The sequence below is a fragment of the Canis aureus genome, chromosome 7, assembly GCF_053574225.1.
Source record: "Canis aureus isolate CA01 chromosome 7, VMU_Caureus_v.1.0, whole genome shotgun sequence".
In the NCBI taxonomy this organism is placed as follows: Eukaryota; Metazoa; Chordata; class Mammalia; order Carnivora; family Canidae; genus Canis; species Canis aureus.
Window position 1 is genome coordinate 68,671,941 of NC_135617.1, and position 20,977 is coordinate 68,692,917.

General features: G+C 40.0%; 1 long non-coding RNA gene and 1 pseudogene across 9 annotated transcripts in view; one reads left to right on the forward strand and one right to left on the reverse strand.

Moving 5' to 3' along the window:
* LOC144317654 (uncharacterized) overlaps positions 1–15,831 on the forward strand; it is a 37,201-nt gene extending 21,370 nt beyond the window's left edge. For both annotated transcript variants that reach the window (XR_013383663.1, XR_013383664.1), the window contains one exon: positions 15,052–15,831. This is a non-coding gene — a long non-coding RNA (uncharacterized LOC144317654). The remainder of the gene's footprint in view (positions 1–15,051) is intronic.
* On the reverse strand, positions 697–20,854 carry LOC144317652 (guanine nucleotide-binding protein G(I)/G(S)/G(O) subunit gamma-5 pseudogene; annotated as a pseudogene). 7 transcript variants are annotated; one of them, XR_013383662.1, is made up of 4 exons: positions 20,645–20,845; positions 20,298–20,416; positions 1,373–1,403; positions 697–1,023 (listed from the first exon to the last, which is right to left on the reverse strand). The product of XR_013383662.1 is annotated as a guanine nucleotide-binding protein G(I)/G(S)/G(O) subunit gamma-5 pseudogene, transcript variant X7 (transcript). The 7 variants fall into 7 exon arrangements; XR_013383657.1 differs by lacking the exons at positions 697–1,023; positions 1,373–1,403 and adding exons at positions 4,940–9,689; positions 10,021–10,210 and having other exon boundaries at positions 20,304–20,416; positions 20,645–20,851; XR_013383656.1 differs by lacking the exons at positions 697–1,023; positions 1,373–1,403 and adding exons at positions 4,940–9,689; positions 10,021–10,210 and having other exon boundaries at positions 20,645–20,851.
* Between the last annotated feature and the right edge of the window lie 123 nt (positions 20,855–20,977).

The following is a 20,977-nucleotide window of genomic DNA, read 5'->3' on the forward strand; positions in this document are numbered from 1 at the left end:
CCTCCCCAAACCTTTGAACCACACTATGCCTGGATGCGGAACATGGAGGCAGGGCTATGGAAGATCTTTGGAGGAGGCTGTTAGCCATCTTCCACAGGCCAGCTGTCCATAATGGCCTCTGATCCACCCCAAAGGGTTGGCAGAGGCTACCAACAGATCTGGAAGCAGATTATTATATTTGATTTATAATCTAGTCTTAATTGTGCTCTGGTGTAATACAGCAGAAGCTTGGATTCCACTTTTATTGTATTCGTGTGGATTTTGACTCATTTGGGAATTTGCCCATTCAACTGGTCCTGCCCAAATGCAGACAGTAATTTAGCAACACTCAAAACTCTCAGGATTATTATCTCAGACTCTAAATAAAAAAAATTTCTTCACTATGTGGTACATGTATACAATGGAATATTACTCAGCCATTAGAAATAACAAATACCCACCATTTGCTTCAACATGGATGGAACTGGAGGGTATTATGCTGAGTGAAGTAAGTCAGATGGAGAAGGACAAACATTATAAGGTCTCATTCATTTGGGGAATATAAAAAATAGTGAAAGGGAATAAAGGGGAAAGGAGAGGGAATGAGTGGGAAATATCAGAGAGGATGATAGAACATGAGAGACTCCTAACTCTGGGAAACGAAAAAGGGGTGGTGGGAAGGGAGGTGGGCGGGGGGTGGGGTGACTGAGTGACGGGCACTGAGGAGGGCACTTGATGGGATGAGCACTGAGTGTTATGCTATATGTTGGCAAATCGAACTCCAATAAAAAAAATACAAAAAAATTTTCTTCACTCATAGAATTATCCTGCTTGCATTGCCTTCCAGGGAATTTCTTCCAGGTGTAAGACCTCCAAAGGGTCTTCTCAGAGTTTATTGTTTGACTTATCCTCCTCTTCCCAAATTAGAGGTGACTTGGCTTTTACTGTTGTGTTACCACAGTCTTGGTGATGTTGTATGGTCTATGGGTCCAGGCAGCGCTCTCTGGCTTTGTTATGTGGTCTGGTGGAAAATTTAAGTATTTCCTACCAAGAGCAGAAGTAGGTTAGGAAAGGTTGTTGAAATGCCTTTTCACTGACCTGTGTGATGCTAGAGGGTTTTACTTCCTAGTTTGTCCCATGACCTCCCTCTTATGTGAAAAAAAAGTTTTTTGGAGGGGGGCTCCTGGCTGGCTCAGTCAGTAGAGTTTGTGACTCTTGATCTCAGGTTTGTGAGTTTAAGCCCCACTTTGGGGGGTGGAGTTTACTTTAAAAATAAAATTAAATAAATAAAATTTAAATTTAAAAATTTTAAAGTGTTTCAAGGGTCAGTAGGGTATGGTTGTTAAGAGATCAGACTCAAACCAGATTGCCTTCAACTTCCAGGATTACTTACCAAAAATGTGATGTTGAGCAAGTTTTCTCATCTGTAAAGTGGGGATAATCATAGTAATTACCTTACAGGTAGAAATAATTACATTAGTTAAGACATGTAAAGAACCTAACAGTGCCTATGATATTGTAAGCACTGTATATTTCCTGCTTATAAACATATACATATCTATGTATGAAGAATAATACAAAAAAAGAATAATAAACATCCAAGCCCTTACACACAAATCCTAACATTATGATCTTTTTACTTTAGATACTTTGATTTTTTAAAATTTTCTTTTTAAATATTTTATTTTTAAAAATTTTTAAAAAGATTTATTTATTTACTTATGATAGACATAGAGAGAGAGAGAGGCACAGAGACACAGGAGGAGGGAGAAGCAGGCTCTATGCCGGGACCTGACGTGGGACTCGATCCCGGGACTCCAGGATCGCGCCCTGGGCCAAAGGCAGGCACCAAACCACTGAGCCACCCAGGGATCCCCTAAAAGATTTTATTTTTTAAGTAATCTCTACACCCAACATGGGGCTGGAATCCACAACTCCAAAATCAAAGAGTCTTACACTCCAGCGGCTCAGCCAGTCAGGCGCCCCTAGATACTCTTAAAGATATAAAATATTACAGAAACAATTACACACACACGCACATATATATCTCCCCTATTACATTCCCTCCTTTTTCTTTCTTGAGGTAAGCATCCTCCTAAATTCATTACTTATTATATATTTTTAAGTTTGTTTATTTATTTATTCATTCCTTCATTTCTAAACAATCTCTACGTACAGTGTGGGGTTTGAACTCATGACCCTGAGATCAAGAGTCACACGTTCTTCCAACTTAGCCAGCCAGCTGCTCCTGCTTATTATTTTTAAAAGCTGATATATATGATTCCATAAAGATTGTATACTATTGTTTCACCCATCTTTAAAACTTATAAAAATCACATCATATTTTTTTTAAATCACATCATATTGTACAAATTTTTCCACCACTATTTTTTTTAACCTCATGGTTTTGAGATTTATCCATGTTGCACATGTAACTAGTTCAGTCATTTTTTTTAAAGATTTTATTTATTCACGAGAAACACAGAGAGAGAGAGAGTCAGAGACGCAGGCAGAGGGAGGAGAAGCAGGCTCCATGTAGGGACCCTGATGTGGGACTCGATGCCGAAACTCTGGGATCACGCCCTAAGCCAAAGGCAGGCACTCAACCACTGAGCCACCTAGGCGTCCCTAGTTGAGTCATTTTAATTGCTATAGGTGTTTCATTTCATGATTATATCACAATTGATTTAAACATTTCCCTGATGATGGACGTTTAAATTGCTTCCAATTTTTGGCTCTCATAATCATTGTTACAATGAACATTCTCGCGTCTGTCTCCTTCCCACACATTTTCTAGGGCATATACCTAGAAATGGACTTGCTGGAATGCAGGGAAAACCGCCTCTTCATCTTTCCTAGACACTGCCAAATAGTGGCTGTGCCGAGTGCTTGTCCCTATTTTAACTTTTCCAGTAGCAAATGAGCATCATCTGGCTCCACACTCTCAGCAATACTAATTAAGTTTGTCACTTTGTTCATTCATCCAAAGGAAATCAATGTTATGGTATGCTTCTTAAGGGTATTCTATAAATGAAGTGAGTATCTTGTAAGATGTCACTGCCAATCCACTATGCGTTTGGCATCATGTTAAGTGCTTTTATATACATTCTCCTATTTGGGTCTCTTACTCATTGTCAGAGGTAGAATATAAGACGTCGAAAGAGTAATTCACTTTTCCAACATCACATGGGTGATAGGTGACAGGGCTGGAATTTGAACTCAAGTGTGTCAGGCTTCAAGGTCTCTATGATTATCCTAATGCTGAGATGCACGCTTAATCTTTAGGAATGGCATTAAATCAACTCATCATGGTGGTGTCGAATTTCTGGTAGAATGCCTTCCAAGAATGAACAATCTGGAGAGATAATATGGCTGGCTACCATTTTGGGTATTTTTTCCCCAATTTAAGTGGCATATATTTTGAATCATACAAGATTTTAATTTAAGTCATAGAGGGTTTCCATATATATTGAGGGGGAAAATGTCACTCACAATCTCATGACTACATTTGACACAATATTGTCACTGTTACACTCTAGTTGTTTTTTAGTGAGTGTTTTTTTTTTAATTTTTTATTCATTTATGATAGTCACAGAGAGAGAGAGAGGCAGAGAGAGAAGCAGGCTCCATGCACCGGGAGCCCGATGTGGGATTCGATCCCAGATCTCCAGGATCGCGCCCTGGGCCAAAGGCAGGCGCCAAACCACTGCGCCACCCAGGGATCCCTGTTTTTTTTTTTTATTTTTTTTTTATTTTTATTTATTTATGATAGTCACAGAGAGAGAGAGAGAGGCAGAGACACAGGCAGAGGGAGAAGCAGGCTCCATGCACCGGGAGCCTGACGTGGGATTCGATCCCAGGTCTCCAGGATCGCGCCCTGGGCCAAAGGCAGGTGCTAAACCACTGCGCCACCCAGGGATCCCTGTTTTTTTTTTTTTTTTTAAGAAGGTTTGTAGCCACCTTAGAGCTTGAAGTGATGACAACACCATGGATGAGAAATTACCCATAGTAAGTCATTCCTAAATGCCAGACATTTATGCTAAGTTTTGCACATATGTTAATTCCTGTCTTTTTAAAAAATATATTTATGTATTTATTTTTAGAGAGTGAGAGAGGGAGGGAGACAGAGAGGGAGAGAGGGAGAGAGAGAGAGAGAATCTCAAGCAGACTTCCTACTGAGTGCAGAGCCCCACAGAGGCCTGGATCCACGACCCTGACATCATGACCCAAGCCAAGAGTCAGATGCTCAACTGACTGAACACCCAGGTACCCCTGTCTTTTAACTGAAATGCAATTCAAATACCGGAAAATTCACCTTTTTAAAGTGTACAACTCTACCCTTTTCAGATGAGAAACTAAGAACTGAAACATTCTCCTGTGTACATGAAAGTTACAGAGAGTCAATGTCAGTTGAAAGTCTGGTGCTTTGTTAATGTGGGAGAAGAGAGAGAGGGTGGCAAATATACTAAAACAAGAATGGCCCTGAGTTGATAATATTGAAACTAGGTGATGTATACCTGGAGTTTTATTATATGATTGTGTCTATAAAAATTATTTTAAAGTAAAAAAAAATTCTTTTAAAGCCTAGCGTTAAAAAAAATTAAAAAATTAAAAAAATAAAGTCTAGCATTATGCTTTAATGACAGATCTTTATGTATTATATATAGGTATTGAATGAATTCAGGTTTCTTTTTTTTAAAAAAATTTTTATTTATTTATTCATGAGAGACAGACAGAGAGAGAGAGGCAGAGACACAGGCAGAGTGAGAAGCAGGCTCCATGCATGGAGACCGATGTGGGACTTGATCCCCAGTCTCCAGGATCACGCCTGGGCTGAAGGCGGCACTAAACCGCTGAGCCACCCGACCTGGGCTGCCCTGAATTCAAGATTCTGATGTGAAAAATCAACACAATACACTAACTCTATAAAACATCTTATAATTTACAAAGCAATTCCATATTTAACACTTTTTAAAAATGTATTTATTTATTCATAGAGACACAGAGAGAGGCAGACACAGAGGCAGAGGGAGAAGCAGGCTCACTGCAAGGAGCCTGATGCAGGACTCGATCCCAGGACCCTGTCTCCAGGATCACGCCCTAGCCAAAGGCAGACGCTCAACCACTGAGCCACCCAGGTGCCCCCGTATTTAACTCTCTAGTAATGTCTGAGGTGGGTAGTGCAGGTGTTACCATCTTCATTTCAGAGAAAAGAAGAGTGAGGTTCAAAACAGCAGATCTGGGACTTCAACCCAATTTTTTTAAAAAAGATTTATTTGAGAGAGAGAGAGGGTGAGGAGGGAGAGAGAGAGAAAGAGAGAGAGAGTGAGCACAGGAGCATGAGTAGGAGGAGGGAGTGGGAGAAGCAGACTCCCTGTTGAGCGCAGAGCCTGACATAGGGCTTAATACCGGGACCCTGAAATCATGACCTTAGCCAGAAGTCAAATGCCCAACAGACTGAGGCACCCAGGCACACCTAACTCAATCTTCTGACATGGAATTCAGTGGCCTACTACCCTTTTATTTGAAATGAATACAGCCTTGTTTTTTTTTTTCCTGATTGAAAATAATATATCTTATTTTAAAACAACTTAGAAAAGTTACAAAGAAGAAAAATGTATGCTCCTTGTAATGCTACCACTCAGAGATAATTACTGTTAACATTTTCTTATCTTCCAATTCTTTTTAATTTTGTACAAAAATGAAATGTGTAAAAATTTTTTGGTAATCTTTTTCTCTTGAACAATATGGTATTGTAAACATGTTTCCATTTCTATAAATATCAATCTGGATTTATTATATGATGCTATCATAATTTATTTAACCTCCTGTTGTTAGACATTTAGATGGTGCTAGTATTTCACTATAATGAACAATAGCAAAATAAACATTCTTGTACATATCTCAGGTCTCTTTAGGTTATTTTTTTAAGATACATGACTAAGAGTGGAAAATCTGGGTCAAAGCATTTGGAAGGATTTTGATACATATTGCAACCAATCTCAGAAAGGTTGTGGTGGATTTACATTCCTAACCATCAATGTTTTTTGTTTTGTTTTTTTCTGGTCTGCTTCTTCACCAATTCATAGTTGCTTTTCTTGAGACAGTTGTAATTCAAATATACCAGTGAAAATACAGTTCAATTTGTGAACCTAAAATCGAGTTGTAGTATTGAGCAAATCATCAATAAACAATTCACTGTTTGTTTAAAGCAATGATATTCAAGTTTTAGTGTTCATAAGGATCACCTGGTGATTCCTGGGCTCCACCCCAGACACACTAACTCAGGTTTTAGGGGCCTGAGACCCAGGAATGGACCATTTTAAGAGTTCTCCCTCCCCCAAGTGACTCTGGTCTAAGTAGTGCAGGAAATTACACTCAGAGGAACACTTGCTTAAGAATACACACAGAGGAAGAAAAAAAGAATACACACAGAGGAAGGTTGGGAATTCGTTGGTTATGGACCCAAGTACCTTTTGGTCATGTGAGGTCTGGTAAGAAATAAAAAATTCACTTTCTCTCTCTCTCTCAGGCTCATTTATAGCATTCTCTCTCTCTCTTTCTCTCTCACTTACACACACATATATACATCATGCTTTTGCAGAGAAAACAAACATTTTGCTTTGGCTGTTGTAATCAGTTACAGAGACACATTTCTTTATAGAGATTCTTCTTTAGGGCTTTTCAGTTTTGTTTTGTTTTGCTCTCTTTCCAAGCAAGTACCTCTGACATTCCTAATCAATTGAGCACCTGCAATTCACTTAATTTCCCCTTTTCTGTAGAAACTGAGATAACCTTAAAACTGGTCTCCAAGGTTCTGGCAGCCCCAGGAGATAGACTGAAGGAGGCCAGCAAATTCTATTGCCTCTCATGCAGGGCCCTTGAGGTGCTCTCACATTTGAGTCATTACCATGGCCCTCTGAAATTCAAATTAACTTTTGAGGCATTTAACTTTCCAGGAAATGCTCACCTTTGCCCAGCTTCAGAAAATGGCTTTTGTTTTTCCCCTTGAAAGTTAATTTTTTTTAACACCAAGGCTTCTTTCTCAGGGAACCCTTCAGCTTTTGCATGGGCGGTGGCTTGCCCCGGGCCTTTAGCAGGTGGCCCTCCTAGACAGGTCTGCCTGAGAAGTGTATGCTGAGGGGAGGGCTGTGTCCCTGAGGCCTTGCTCCTACTCAGATGCCTGCCTGAGGCCTATTGTTGGGGATCCTCCGTCTACGAAGGGCTAGGCCAAAGCAGCAACACCCATAATCACCTATGGCTAAGTGGGGTCTCATCTCTTCAGGGTCAAGTCCACGAAAGCAATTTATTCACCTGATAGGTTGTAAATCCCTGCTCCTGTGAAAGGTTCAAACAAGTGTCTTTCATCCTCTTCTTTTAAGCAGCAAATATAGTCATTCATTCACTGACAGCCATTTATTATTTATGCCAAATGCTTATCTCTACCGCCTGTTGTAGACAGGCTTGGAAATAAAACCAGATGGCCAGTTTTAAAGAAAAAACCTCTATTGAGGTATAGTTTACATACAATAAAATTCACCCATTTAAAGTGTACCATTGGGATACCTGGGTGGCTCAGCAGTTGAGAGTCTGCCTTCGGCTCAGGGCATGATCCTGGAGTTCCAGAATCGAGTTCCACATCAGGCTCCCTGCATGGAGCCTGCTTCTCCCTCTGCCTGTGTCTCTGCCTCTCTGTGTGTGTGTGTGTGTGTCTCTCAAGAATAAATAAAGTCTTAAAAAAATGAAGTGTATCATTTGAGGGGTCCCTGGGTGCCTCAGTCAGCTAAACGTCCAACTCATGATTTCGGCTCAGGTCATAATCTCAGGGTTGTGAGACTGAGTCCTGCATCGGGCTCCATGCTCTGCGGGGAGTCGGCTTGAGATTCTCTCTCTCCCTCTGCCCCTGCCCACCTCCCTGTCTCTAATAAAAAAAAAAAGTAAAGCATACCTACCATTTGATGACTTTTGACAAATGGATACACCCATCTAACCATTACTGAATTAAGATATAGAACAATTCTATGAATCCAACCCCAAAAGTCTGTTTATACCTCTTCCCAGGCAACCCCTCACCATCCATTCAAACTTCCCTGCAACCCTAGGTCTCACTGGTCACTTTCCAATGCTATAGCTTACTCTTGCCTGTTGAACTTCATATAAGTGAGATATGCAGTATATAGTCCTTTGTGTCTGGCTTCTTTTGTTCAATATAATAGTCAAGATTCATCCATGTTGTATGGCCAATAGTTCATACCTTTTTATTGCTGAGTACTATCCCATTGTAGAGATATATCAGAATTTGTTTAGCCATTTTCCTGTTGATAAATATATTTAGGTTGTTTACATTATTTGAATACTAGATATTGCTGCTATCAACATCTATGTAAAAATATTTGTATGGACATATGCTTTTGTTTATTTGGGGTTAACACATAGGAGTGGAATGGCTGGTTTTTATGGTAAGTATATACTTAATTCCTTTTTTTTTTTTACACTTAAGTATTTTATTGTATGCTGCTGCCAATATATATAAAATAATTACCCTTGTGAAATAGAAATTTATGAAAATTCAGGGATCCCTGGGTGGCACGGCGGTTTAGCGCCTGCCTTTGGCCCAGGGCACGATCCTAGAGACCCGGGATCGAGTCCCACGTCGGGCTCCCGGTGCATGGAGCCTGCTTCTCCCTCTGCCTATGTCTCTGCCTCTCTCTCTCTCTCTCTCTCTGTGACTATCATAAATAAATAAAAATTAAAAAAAAGAAATTTATGAAAATTCCGAGAGGTAAATGTTAAGGACTGACAAAAGTAGGAGTTTATATAGTATGGCACGTGTTATAGGGATAAGCTTTTGTACAGGCTTCAAATTTAGTTCTCCTTTGAATATTCACTTGTTCATGTAAAGTGGCTTAGAAAACCATCAAAAGATTCGTTTTACTACAAAAAGGAACAGACTTGGGGCAGCCCTGGTGGCTCAGCGGTTTGGCGCTGCCTTCAGCCCAGGGCATGATCCTGGAGACCCAGGATCGAATCCCACATCGGGCTCCCTGCATGGGGCCTGCTTCTCCCTCTGCCTGTGTCTCTGCCTCTCTCTCTCTCTCTGTCTCTCATGAATAAATAAATTAAAAAAATAAAAAATAAAAGAAAATAAAAGGAACAGACTTTCTGGGGTCTGAAGGGATTCGTACTTGAAGATACACCAGTTAGCAGGGGGTCGTGTTGGGCATTCTGCAGACAGAATTGTTTCAAATCTGCAGCTGCCTGGGAAACTTTCACGCGGTTGAGCCCCGCTTCCAGCCGGAGCTGCTGAACCACTTTCTTCATCGTGGCGATGCTGGAGGAACCATTCATGGCGCTCGCAGGTGCTGGGCAGGCTCGTCCCCGGGTGGATCCGTCGCGCCATATACTTAATTTCTTAAAAAATGGGCCCGTTATTTAAAAATCTCATTTCTAGTTATCAAATCCATATATATGTTAAGAATTCCAGTTTCCTGATCTTGGTAGTTTAGTTGAAAAAAGCACTGTTTTAAGAGTCAGAAGTCAGTGGGATCCCTGGGTGGCGCAGCGGTTTGGCGCCTGCCTTTGGCCCAGGGCGCGGTCCTGGAGACCAGGATCAAATCCCGCGTCGGGCTCCCCGTGCATGGAGCCTGCTTCTCCCTCTGCCTGTGTCTCTGCTGCTCTCTCTGTGTCTCTTGTGAATATATAGATAAAATCTTAAAAAAAAAAAAAAAAGAGTCAAAAGTCAGCAGTTTAGCCTAAGCATTTACTTCCAGACCTGGATTTTTAAAAAGAGGTCATAGAGCCCAGTTCCCTCAGAGCTTCAGTTCCCTATGAGGGAACAATTTCTTTTTTTTTTTTTTTTTGACCAATTTCTTTATATGGGGGTTAACAATTTCTTCCAACAATAAAAAATTGAAAGTAGTCTCAGAGTTCATCAATAGATTGGTCAAGTAAAGTACATTCCTAAATTGGAATACCATATAGCCATTAAAAAGGATGATGTAAATATGTATTTATTGATGTGAAAAGCTGTTTTCAACATACCGTGAATGAAAGAAGCAGGCTAGGGGCAGCCTGGGTGGCTCAGCGGTTTAGCACCACCTTCAGCCCAGGGCGTGATCCTGGGGACCTGGGATCGGGTCCCACATCGGGCTCCCTGCATGGAGCCTGCTTCTCCCTCTGCCTGTGTCTCTGCCTTTCTCTGTGTCTCTCATGAATAAATAAATAATAAAATCTTAAAAAAAAAAACAAAGCAGGCTAGAGAGGCAGATACAGTATACTATCATTGAGGCAAACTATACAAATGGAGAGTTATATGAAAGACATATTCTAAAATATTAATAATGGTTATCTCTGGGTAGTGGGATTTAAGGCATTATTTTTTACTTTCTTCTATGTAATTTTCTATATTGCTTAGTTTTATTTGCAATAGGCAGTATGAGTCCTTGCAGAATAATGAAGCTGTTAAAAAATAAACTTATACAACCTGTTTTTCTTGAGAATAAGATGAGAGAATGGATGGCTCTGTTGAGAAATTATGAGATGTTATCACATAAATTGAAAATATTAGTATTTAGTATTTGTTACCCCAGTCTTTTCTAACAGTATCCTAGAAATTATCGAAGAAACAATTAGAAGCAGGAATGACTGCTCAATGCAAACACAATCAAGTTGAACATGGTGAAAAGGAAAAATTCCTAGAACTGGAAGAAATCTGGGGCAAAAAGGAAGGCACAAGTTCCTTTCTGAGCCTTGGGCTTAAATCCTGGCTGTCCCCTTGGGTGCATTATTTAAACTCTCTCACTCTCTATTTCCTTATCTGCAAAATGGGAATAATAATAATATTGGTTTCATTTGGCTGTGAGGATTAAATGAGTTGAAGTAGTTAAAGTGCTGGGCATTGGGCATATTGTAAGGGTTCATTAACTATGTTTCCTCATTCTTACTGCTAGCTTGGATGCATATAGCAAGATGATTCACACATGGTAACCCAGTTGGAGAGTGTGTAAAGAGTGATCATAGTAAAACAAGAAGAGTTGTGAGGTATTTTTGTTTGTTTTTTACATGAGGGAGAGGTGAGGAGTTGGTGTTTCCTTAGATAATGTTTTGGATCTGGGAGATTAAAGGGGCCAAGAAAAGATGCAAGAAAAAAGACAAAGGAAAGAAAGAGGAAGGAGGAGTGAGAAGGAGAGGGGGAGGAGAAGGAAGAAAAGAAAAGAACGGACTACTTCTGGATATCTAGGTTGAGGGACTGTGGGATAGGAGATAAAGACAATCAAGTTCCCCACCCCTCACCCCCGCATTGTCCCATTCACCACAGTAAGAACAGGGAGACCCAGGGCATCAGATGCTCTCTCTAGAAGACAAGATAGTACAGTGGGTTAGTGCCTTCTACTTTTTTTAAATCTCTTCAATAGGGAAATAGGATAGAAGAACTGGAAAAAGGGATCCTCAAATGTAGGGGATCTGGTTCTTTCCCTTCACGCTCTGGGATGTTGAAAGCAGAGGTACCACTCACTGTCATAGGCTGCTCTTCAATCTCACCCATTCATTTTTAAGGGAAATGAACCTGTACCCCCTCAGGTACACCTTAGATTTTATTTCCTTTACCTGAATCCACTTTCAGGTATATTTCTGTGATCAGCATAGGCAGTGATCAGCACAGGCAAAGAGGAGCCTGGGTCTTATAGATGTGAATGACTCCCATTTTGAGCAAAAGAAGGAAGTTGGATTCTTATCTTACAACATATATGAAAATTAACTTAAAATGGATTAAAGACCTAAATGTACAACCCAAACTATACAACTTCTTAGAAGAAAACATGGTGAAAAAAACTTCACAACATTGGAACTTGGCAATGCTTTCTTGTAAATGACGCCAAAAACATAGGCAATGAAAGCAAAAATAGACAAATGGGATTACATCAAACTTAAAACTTTTGTGCATCACAAAAATATTGTATGATTCCACCTATATGAAGTATCTAAAAATTCACAGAAACAGAAAGTTAGAATGGTGGTTTCCAGAGACTGGGAAGAGGGAGTTGGGGGGGTTGTTATTTAAAGGGTACAGAGTTGGGGCAGCCCTGGTGGCGCAGCGGTTTAGCGCCGCCTTTAGCCCAGGGCCTGATCCTGGAGACCCAGGATTGAGTCCCACGTCGGGTTCCCTGAATGGAGCCTGCTTCCTGTGTCTCTGCTTCTCTCTCTCTCTCTCTGTCTCTCATGAACAAATAAATAAAATCTTAAAAAAAAATAAAATAAAAAAATAAAGGGTACAGAGTTTCAGTTTTACAGGATGAAAAAGTTCTAGAGATTGGCTGCACAACAATGTGAATATGGGTAATACTTCTTAACTGTACACTTAAAAATAGTTAAGATGGTAAGTTTTGTTATGTGTGGGGTTTTTGGTCACACTTTAAAGAATAAATAAATGTCTAATGACTTTGTTTTTAAGATTTTATTTATTTATGCATGAGAGACACAGAGAGAGGCAGAGATATAGGTGGAGGGAGAAGTAGACTCCCTGAAGGAAGCGGGACTCGATCCCAGGACCCCCAGGATCACAACCTGAGCCAAAGGCAGATGCTCAACCACTAAGCTACCCAGTCCCCTAAATGACTTTGTTGTCATGTGTCACTTCTCTAGCCTGTTCCTTAAATCCTGTGGAGAATCATCCAAGGCCTGGTCAAGGAATCTTAAAGGTCTCTATGGGTATCCCAAGCCACCGTTGACCCCTCCCTCCTCCCAAGTCCTACTCAGTCTTTGTCTACTGCTCATTTGGCACTTGAGCACATGTTCAATATAACAAATATATATATATATACATATATATATATGTATATATATACACACACACATATGTATAATATATAAACATATATACAAGTATAATTATTTATAGAAATGTATGTCCTTGTATCTCCCCTCTTGCCATGTAATACCTTAATATTCAACAAGCAGTTATGCCTACTTTGTTGGAACTTCCAGTCCTGGGGAATAAGCATAGAATGTAAGATTTGTTTCACAGTTATGTTTATGCAAATTCTAATTGTAGCCATAGGTTAAATTCCAAAAACTTTTTTTCTTTTGTTTGACTTACTATTTTACTCCACTTCAGTGATCTTTTTGCAGCATTCTTTATACAGAAATGAGTAAACTGAGGTCTATAGAGAGACTCAGTAATTTGTTCATGGTCATTTGTTCATGGTCATATAGCACAAGGCCCCTAATTCATCCTTGCTGATAGTAAGTCAGCAGACATTGCTTGCTCAACTGGATAGTTCATTGGACTGTTAGCTGCTTCCTAGCTTTTGCAGTTTACAAAATTTAAGCCAGCTGACATGGGGAAGAGAGTGTCCAGAACTAAAATGAACACATGTTTGACAAACCCTTAGGTCACCTAATTTTCTTTTCTTTAAAATGAAGTGTCTCTTGATGTTTTATGACATGAGCATTTTATTGAAAGTTTAAAAATGTAGATTAAAAAAAAAAAACAAAAAAAATGTAGATTAAAAATGTAAAAATACCCATAATTTCCCACACTCAGACACTGTCATCATTAATACCTTGAAGTATAACCTTCTATACATCTCTTGCATTCACTCATTCCTGCATCTGTTAGAAATTGGAGCATAGGTAATAGTACTGTTTTCTTACAGCTTTTATCATTTTTTAAAAGATTTTATTTATTTATTCATGAGACACACAGAGACATGGGCAGAGGGAGAAGCAGGCTCCTCATGGGGAGCCCGATGTGGGACTTGATTCTGGGACTCTGGGATCACAACCTAAGCCAAAGGAAGATGCTCAACCACTGAGCCATCCAGGTGTCCCCCAAAATGTGTTTTCAAAGAGCCATATAAAATTCTACATTACCAACATAAAATTATTTTAAAGTGTTATTTAAAATTTTTATCTTTTAAAAATGAATACATGCTCAGTGTAAAAACTCAAGCAATACAGAAATTTAACATTAAAAGTGAACATTCCCCATAAATTGGATTGCTAGATTTAGCAAATAAAAAAAATACAGGATACCCAGTTAATGCTTGTGACATACTTATGGTAAAAAAAAAATTGTTTACCTGAAATTCAAATCTAACTGGATATCCAGTTGTTATATGGCAACTCTACCATAAACCCACCTTCCTTAACTATTGATATATATCTCCCCAAATATTTTGTTATGTGTATATTCCACACACATACATAAACATATACACTTACTATGCTTTTTAATACAAAAGAGATCATAATATATATATACTGTGTCACAGCTTGTTTTTTTTTTAAGATTTATTTATTTGTTCATGATAGACATATATATATATAGAGAGAGAGAGAGAGGCAGAGAGAGAGAGGCAGAGACACAGGCAGAGGGAGAAGCAGGCTCCATGCTGGGAGCCCAACGCGGGACTCGATCCCGGGACTCCAGGATCACACCCTGGGCCAAAGGCAGGCGCTAAACCGCTGAGCCACCCAGGGATCCCCCACAGCTTGCTTAAAAAAAATCTACATCTTGTCATGTTAGTTCATATAGACCTACTTCATTTTTTAAATGGTGGTGTAGTATTCTATAGCATAAATCTAGTATAATCGAATCAAAACTTTACAGTTGGTCATTTAGATTGTTTCCAATTTTCCAGCATTACAAATCTGTAGTGATCAGCCTTCAACATATATCTTTGGCCATCTTTTTTAGTTATCTATATGAAATCTAAGATAAGGTGCACATTTAAAATTTTAATAGCCATGGCCAAAATATCCTCCAAAAAGGTTTCTACCAATCTGTAATCCTATTAATATTGTATGAAATTGCCTTTTTCTTCACATCTTATAGAATACTGGCTATGATCAATCTTTGCCAAACTGACAGATAAAAATGATATTGTGCTTTTAATTTGCACTTCTTGATTATTCATGGTATTCAAAATATTTTCATACAGTTGTAGGCCATTTATAATTTTTCTTATCAAATGCCCATTCATGTCCTTTACCAATTTTCCCTTTAGATTGTTTTTTCCTTGTTGATTTTATTCTATTTTTTAAAAAGATTTTATTTTATTTACTCATGAGAGTTACAGAGCGGGAGAGAGAGAAGCAGAGACACAGGCAGAGGGAGAAGCAGGCTCCATGCAGGGAGCCCGACGTGGGACTCGATCCCGGGTCTCCAGGATCACGTCCTGGGCTGAAAGCAGCCCTAAACCACTGAGCCACCCGGGCTGCCCAAAGAAATTTTAAATTTTTTATACTATCAGTCTTTTCTTTGATTTCATAATTGGATATTTCTTCTTCTCTCTCAGATTATTAAAATATTCATTTAAGTTTCTTTCCAGTTCCTTACTTTTTTGGTCACAGATTCATGTAAAATTATATTGATGAAAAGAATGATTCACCCCTTCATGCCATTTGCAATGATGTGGATGGAACTAGAGGGTATTATGTGAAGTGAAATCAGTCAATTATCATATCAGCTCACTCATATGTGGAATTTAAGAAACAAAAGAGAGGATCATAGGGGAAGAAAGGTAAAAAATAAAACAAGATGAAATCAGAGAGGGAGACAAACCATAAGACACACTCTTAATAATAGGAAACAAACTGAAGGTTGCTGGAGGGGAGGAGGCAAAGGGATGAGATAACTGGGTGATGGACATTATGGAGGGTACATGATGTGATAAGTACTGGGTATTAAATAAGACTGATGAATCACTGATCTCCATATTTGAAACTAATAATACATTATATGTTATTTAATTGAATTTAAATAAAAAAAAGAATGAATCCACCTCTGCTACGTTTTTTTCAATAGCTCCCCTATTGATGGACATTTGGGTTATTTCCAACTTTTTATTATTATATGTATTATAATACTTCTAATAAAAAAGCTTTTTGGGGATTTGGGGACTATTATATATAAATATTATTAAAGTTCCTCATATCAATTCATCTAAATTCACATCTACTCATCTTTAGGAAAAATTATATCAATTACATTCCCAGAAGCAGTGGTATTTGAGAGGACATGTTTCTCCATACTCTTGCCAACAAAAACTATTATGTTATAAAGCATTAACAATCTGATTAGAAGAAAGTGATGCCTTATTGTTGTTTTAATCCATTTATTTAACTATGAGTAGCATAATACATCTTTCAACATGTTTATTGGCCATTTGTATTTCTTCTTTTGTGAATTGCCTTTTTGCATCCTTATTTTTTTTTCCTACGGGAGTTTTCATTATTTCTTTTAAAGATTTATTTATTTTAGAAAGAGAATGCATGTGCAAATGGTAGGTGGGTGCAGGAGGAGTACGGGCAGAAGGAGAGACAGAGAGAGAATCCTAAGCAGATTCCCTGCTGAGCATGGAACTGGATTGATCTGAGCTCGATCTCCCAACCCTGAGATCATGACCTGAGCTGAAATCAAGAGTCAGATGCTTAATTGATTGAGCCACCAGGTGCCCCCATTGATTTTTTTAATTAATTAGTTTTCAGAAATCTCTATACCCAATGTGGGGCTTGAACACCAAATCCTGAGATCAAGAGTTGCATGCTCTACCAATCTAGCCTCAAGTTTTCATTATTTTTAAGAGTAGGATGTCCATCTCTATCTAGAAATCAAATACTGTATTCACTTCACTTATTTATTAACTTGATTCTTTTTTAATTTCATCTAAGAGGGATCCCTGGGTGGCGCAGCGGTTTGGCGCCTGCCTTTGGCCCAGGGCGCGATCCTGGAGACCGGGGATCGAGTCCCACGTCGGGCTCCCAGTGCATGGAGCCTGCTTCTCCCTCTGCCTGTGTCTCTGCCTCTGTCTCTCTCTCTCCCTGTGTGGCTATCATAGATAAATAAAAATTAAAAAAAAAAAAGATTAAAAAAAAAATAATTTCATCTAAGAGATAACATATTTTGAATGGAACCTGGAGATTCTCATGGAATCTAAAGGAAGCTGAATAATCAGAACTCAGGATGATTGAGGAACTTCTCTCTCAAGTCTTTAGGTCTCCCATCTTTGTTTCTCTGTTTTTCTCTGTTTCTGTCTTTCTGCAGATAGGCATTTTCTCGTTTTCATGGGTGCTCCACAAAGATGGACCTTTTTCTGTATTTCTCTCACTTTCAAGTAAACAGGCCTGTTCCACAAACTCACTGAGTTCAGTTCGAAATTCCTGAGAGAGAATCTGATTGGCTGATCTAAGTTAAGCATCTCCCTCTCCTCCAATCAATGGGGGCTAAAGGACAGGGCCATGTAGGGCAGATATGGCTGCTGGAGGCCACATAGAGGGTCATTAATGATTTGCAGAAAAGGAGGTCATCACAGTTTGGATATATACCTAAAAGGTTTTGACTACAAGTTGCTATTATCATATAATGTACCCTAATGCCAATTTGGACTCTGTTCTCTTAATCAGTTATGCTGTGGCATAATCTTAGTATTAGCTGGTCTTGGCAATTCTGAATCTTAAGGACTTAGAGATCTGGACACAATCTCAGCTGCCCTGGTAAGATGAATCACTTTTCTCCTAGACTTTCAACTTCTAATGATAGAATGGCTTAATTCCTTTAAGAAACTTTGGCTTCATCTGGGGACTTGGGATTCATTTAAAAATTTTTTTAAAAATTTATTTATTTAGTTGAGACTGAGAAAGAGAAAGAGAGCAGGGGGAGGGGCAGAGGGAGAAGCAGACTCCCCACTGAGCAGGGAGTCGCATGCGGGACTCAAACCCAGGACCCTGAGATCATGACCTGAACCAAAGGCAGACACTCAACCAACTGAGCCACTCAAGTGCCCATTTAAATTTCTCAATCGAGATCACCAGCCCAAGAAATTCAGAAAGAAACTGGCTCGTCTTGGGCATATTCCAGGCAGTGGCCTTTCCAGGCATAGCTCCTGACACTGTTCTGACATAAAACCTAAAAGCCCTTTGGGAATATTGCCATCAGCTTTTCTTCCTTAGGGTGGCACTCAGCAATTTGTCCCTTTGTCTCTCAACCAGTCCTTCTCCATGCCTTCTTCCCAATAAAACAAAACACAGCTACAGAGCCATTATAGAAGAACCATATGTGTTATTAACCCCTCAGATTTAAGTGGAAACTCACATTTCTGTGAGTGTCCTGATTGGGTAATACCTCATTTTGGTCAGTGTTTTTGCATAGTGTATTGGAATGGGTCAGTTCTTTATTGTGTGTGGATGACATAAGAATTGCAGATGTTTAGCATTCTTGGTCCTCAAGGAATTAATGGCTGGGGTACCACTTCCAATCTCATGAGAACTAAAAATGTCCCCACAATGTTTCAGAAGTAATTTGAGGAATAGTTGCGCTCCTTTGAGATAACTTCTGCCATGAACTGAAGTTCTGAGCTACTTGGGTCTCTTATTTGCCAAGATCTCTTTGCATTTTATGGGCTATTTATATGTGAGCTAAGACCCTAGTATTGCATGGGGCTGGCCAAGAGTTGTTTGTTCTCCTTGGGTCAGCATTCTAAGGGAGTTGTCAGGTTCCAATAACATTTTCTTCTTTTGGATCCTTGGTTAACACAACTTTAATTCATAGGTATTACAAGTTAACTTAAATTTTAGTCAGTAGACTAACATCAATTTCTGATTATTTTGTATGTAAGGCCAAGTTGAACTCAAAGCATAAAGGGAATTGTAGCAGGATATAGTGCTAAACTGGGAGTTTGGAGATCCCTTACTTACTGCCTAATTTTGAGTGAATCAGTTCCCCTCTTTTGGTTTCAATTTCTTCATCTGTAAAATGGGGAGGTTGGGCTAGACAGTCTGGTTCTTTTATAGGTCTAATATTGGGATTTTTTAATAATCTGTGTTCCCATTCCATCACCCATAAGATAGGGACAATATGTGTTTACCTCTGAGAGAGACAGAATTTTCCTTAATATTAGTAAAATATTTCAACATTGTGGCCATTCAAAAGTTAGGTCCTGGCAATGATCTAAGCTTCCACAGGTATTAGAGGCCTAAAACCAGTTTCTTATAAAATGTTTATAACTACTGTACAGTAGGAGTTTGTAAATAATGTATCTGTATGCTGATACAGTTGTTTCCCATAAGATAGTCATGTTGGAGGGGAAAAAATCATTAGAGAAGAGAAAGGGCATATAATTCAAATTTTAATAGAGGACAAGGAAGCAAAATGAAGTAGAAGGGGATCCAAGTGAAGTAGTAACGTAGGCTACTTGTACCATTGTCTATTTCTATAGTCATGTTTATGGCCACAATAGTCATCATTTCTCGAAGTGTTTTTTAAGGAATAGGCACTGTGTTGAGCTTACATATTTTATCTCATTTAATTCTCACAGCAATCCTACGTGGGCAGGCACTGTGAATACCACTTATTGGCAGAATGAGAATTTGAATCTTACAGATATATGACCCAGAACCCAAGCTTTTAAAGCCATCATATTTTACTAACTCTTTTTTTTTTTTAATACTTTATTTATTTGAAGGTTTTATTTATTCATGATAGACATAGAGAAAGAGAGAGGCAGAGACACAGGCAGAGGGAGAAGCAGGCTCCGTGCAAGGAGCCTGATGCGGTACTCGATCCCGGGACTGCAGGATTGTGCCCTGAGCCAAAGGCAGGCGCCAAACCGCTGAGCCACCCAGGGATCCCCCTACTAACTCTTATTTGGTACTGGGACATAAGGAAGTAGAATGCTTTCCCTTTCTAAAACCTCCTAGAAACCCAGACACTACTGGTGACTTATTCTAGTGCTGTGTGGCGTTGAAATCGTCATGGAAAACATACCCCAGGGGGATCCCTGGGTGGCTCAGCGGTTTGGTGCCTGCCTTTGGCCTCAGAACGCAATCCTCGAGTCCCGGGATCGAGTCCCGGGATCGAGTCCCGCGTCGGGCTCCCTGCATGGAGCCTGCTTCTCCCTCTCCCTGTGTCTCTGCCTCTCTCTCTCTCTATGTCTATCATGAATAAATAAATAAAATCTTTAAAAAAAAAAAAAAAAGGAAAACATACCCCATTAGGAATCTGAAATTGGGGTTCTAGTTTCACTGCTCTATATTTTTGGACAAGATATAAGCTTTCTGGATCTCACTTTCCTTATTCGTAAAACAGAGAGCTACTGAAAGGTAGAAGGCCATTTCTTACTCATCTTTTTCCCCTTTGGATATAGCGGTGTTGGACAAATAGGAATGGAAGGGGGTAGACAAGATCGTCTCTATGCTGCCTTTCTCAATCTCTGATCTTCAAATGGGATCTTGACCAGGCAGGTGTACCATTTGTACAGCAATATTTTGCTTTCTATTTTAAAAACAGAAGAAGGCATGCCCAATACTCATTACTTAACCTTTACTTTGAGAGGGTTGGTCTTGACAGAATGAGCAGGAGATTGCGGGTGCTGCGGTCTGGACCTGTGATTGACGTTCGTATCCAAGGCCTCCTTTACTTTCCAGAGACTTGATACCACTGTTGCATAACAGAAACAACACTGATAAATTGTAGTAACCCTTACGAAGGATGGCTGGAAACCAGGGATTCACGGCACTGCCTATCCGGGAAAGCAGCTCTTAAAACTTAACGCAAACAAACCGTTTCAGGGCGAGGGGCAAACCCCTGACCGAGAAGACTGTCCTGCGTACACCCTGGTACTTGACCTTGCCCTGGTCGCTTCTCCTCCCAGACTGGTTTCCTCACCTGCAAAATGGTGGAATTGCCGCAGACCGACATCCCCGAGATTCTCCCCAAACCCCGAGCTCTAACTCCTCCCCTTGAGGGTGGGGGTGGGGCGAGCAGAAGGTCAGACCAGGAGTCACCCCCAGCCGCGGGGCGGTCCCTCTCCTCCTTCCCACTCCCCGCTCCGTCGCTCCACCGCGGTGAGGTCACGCGGGGGACGTCACGGGGTTGTGACGCCGCCGAGGGGCGGGGCCCCTGGAGAGGAAGGGGCGGGGCAAGGCGGGCGGCGCTTGCGCAGTGGGCGCGGCGCGGGAGGAGGCGGAGGCGGCGGCGAAGCGAGAGGCGGCGGCGGCG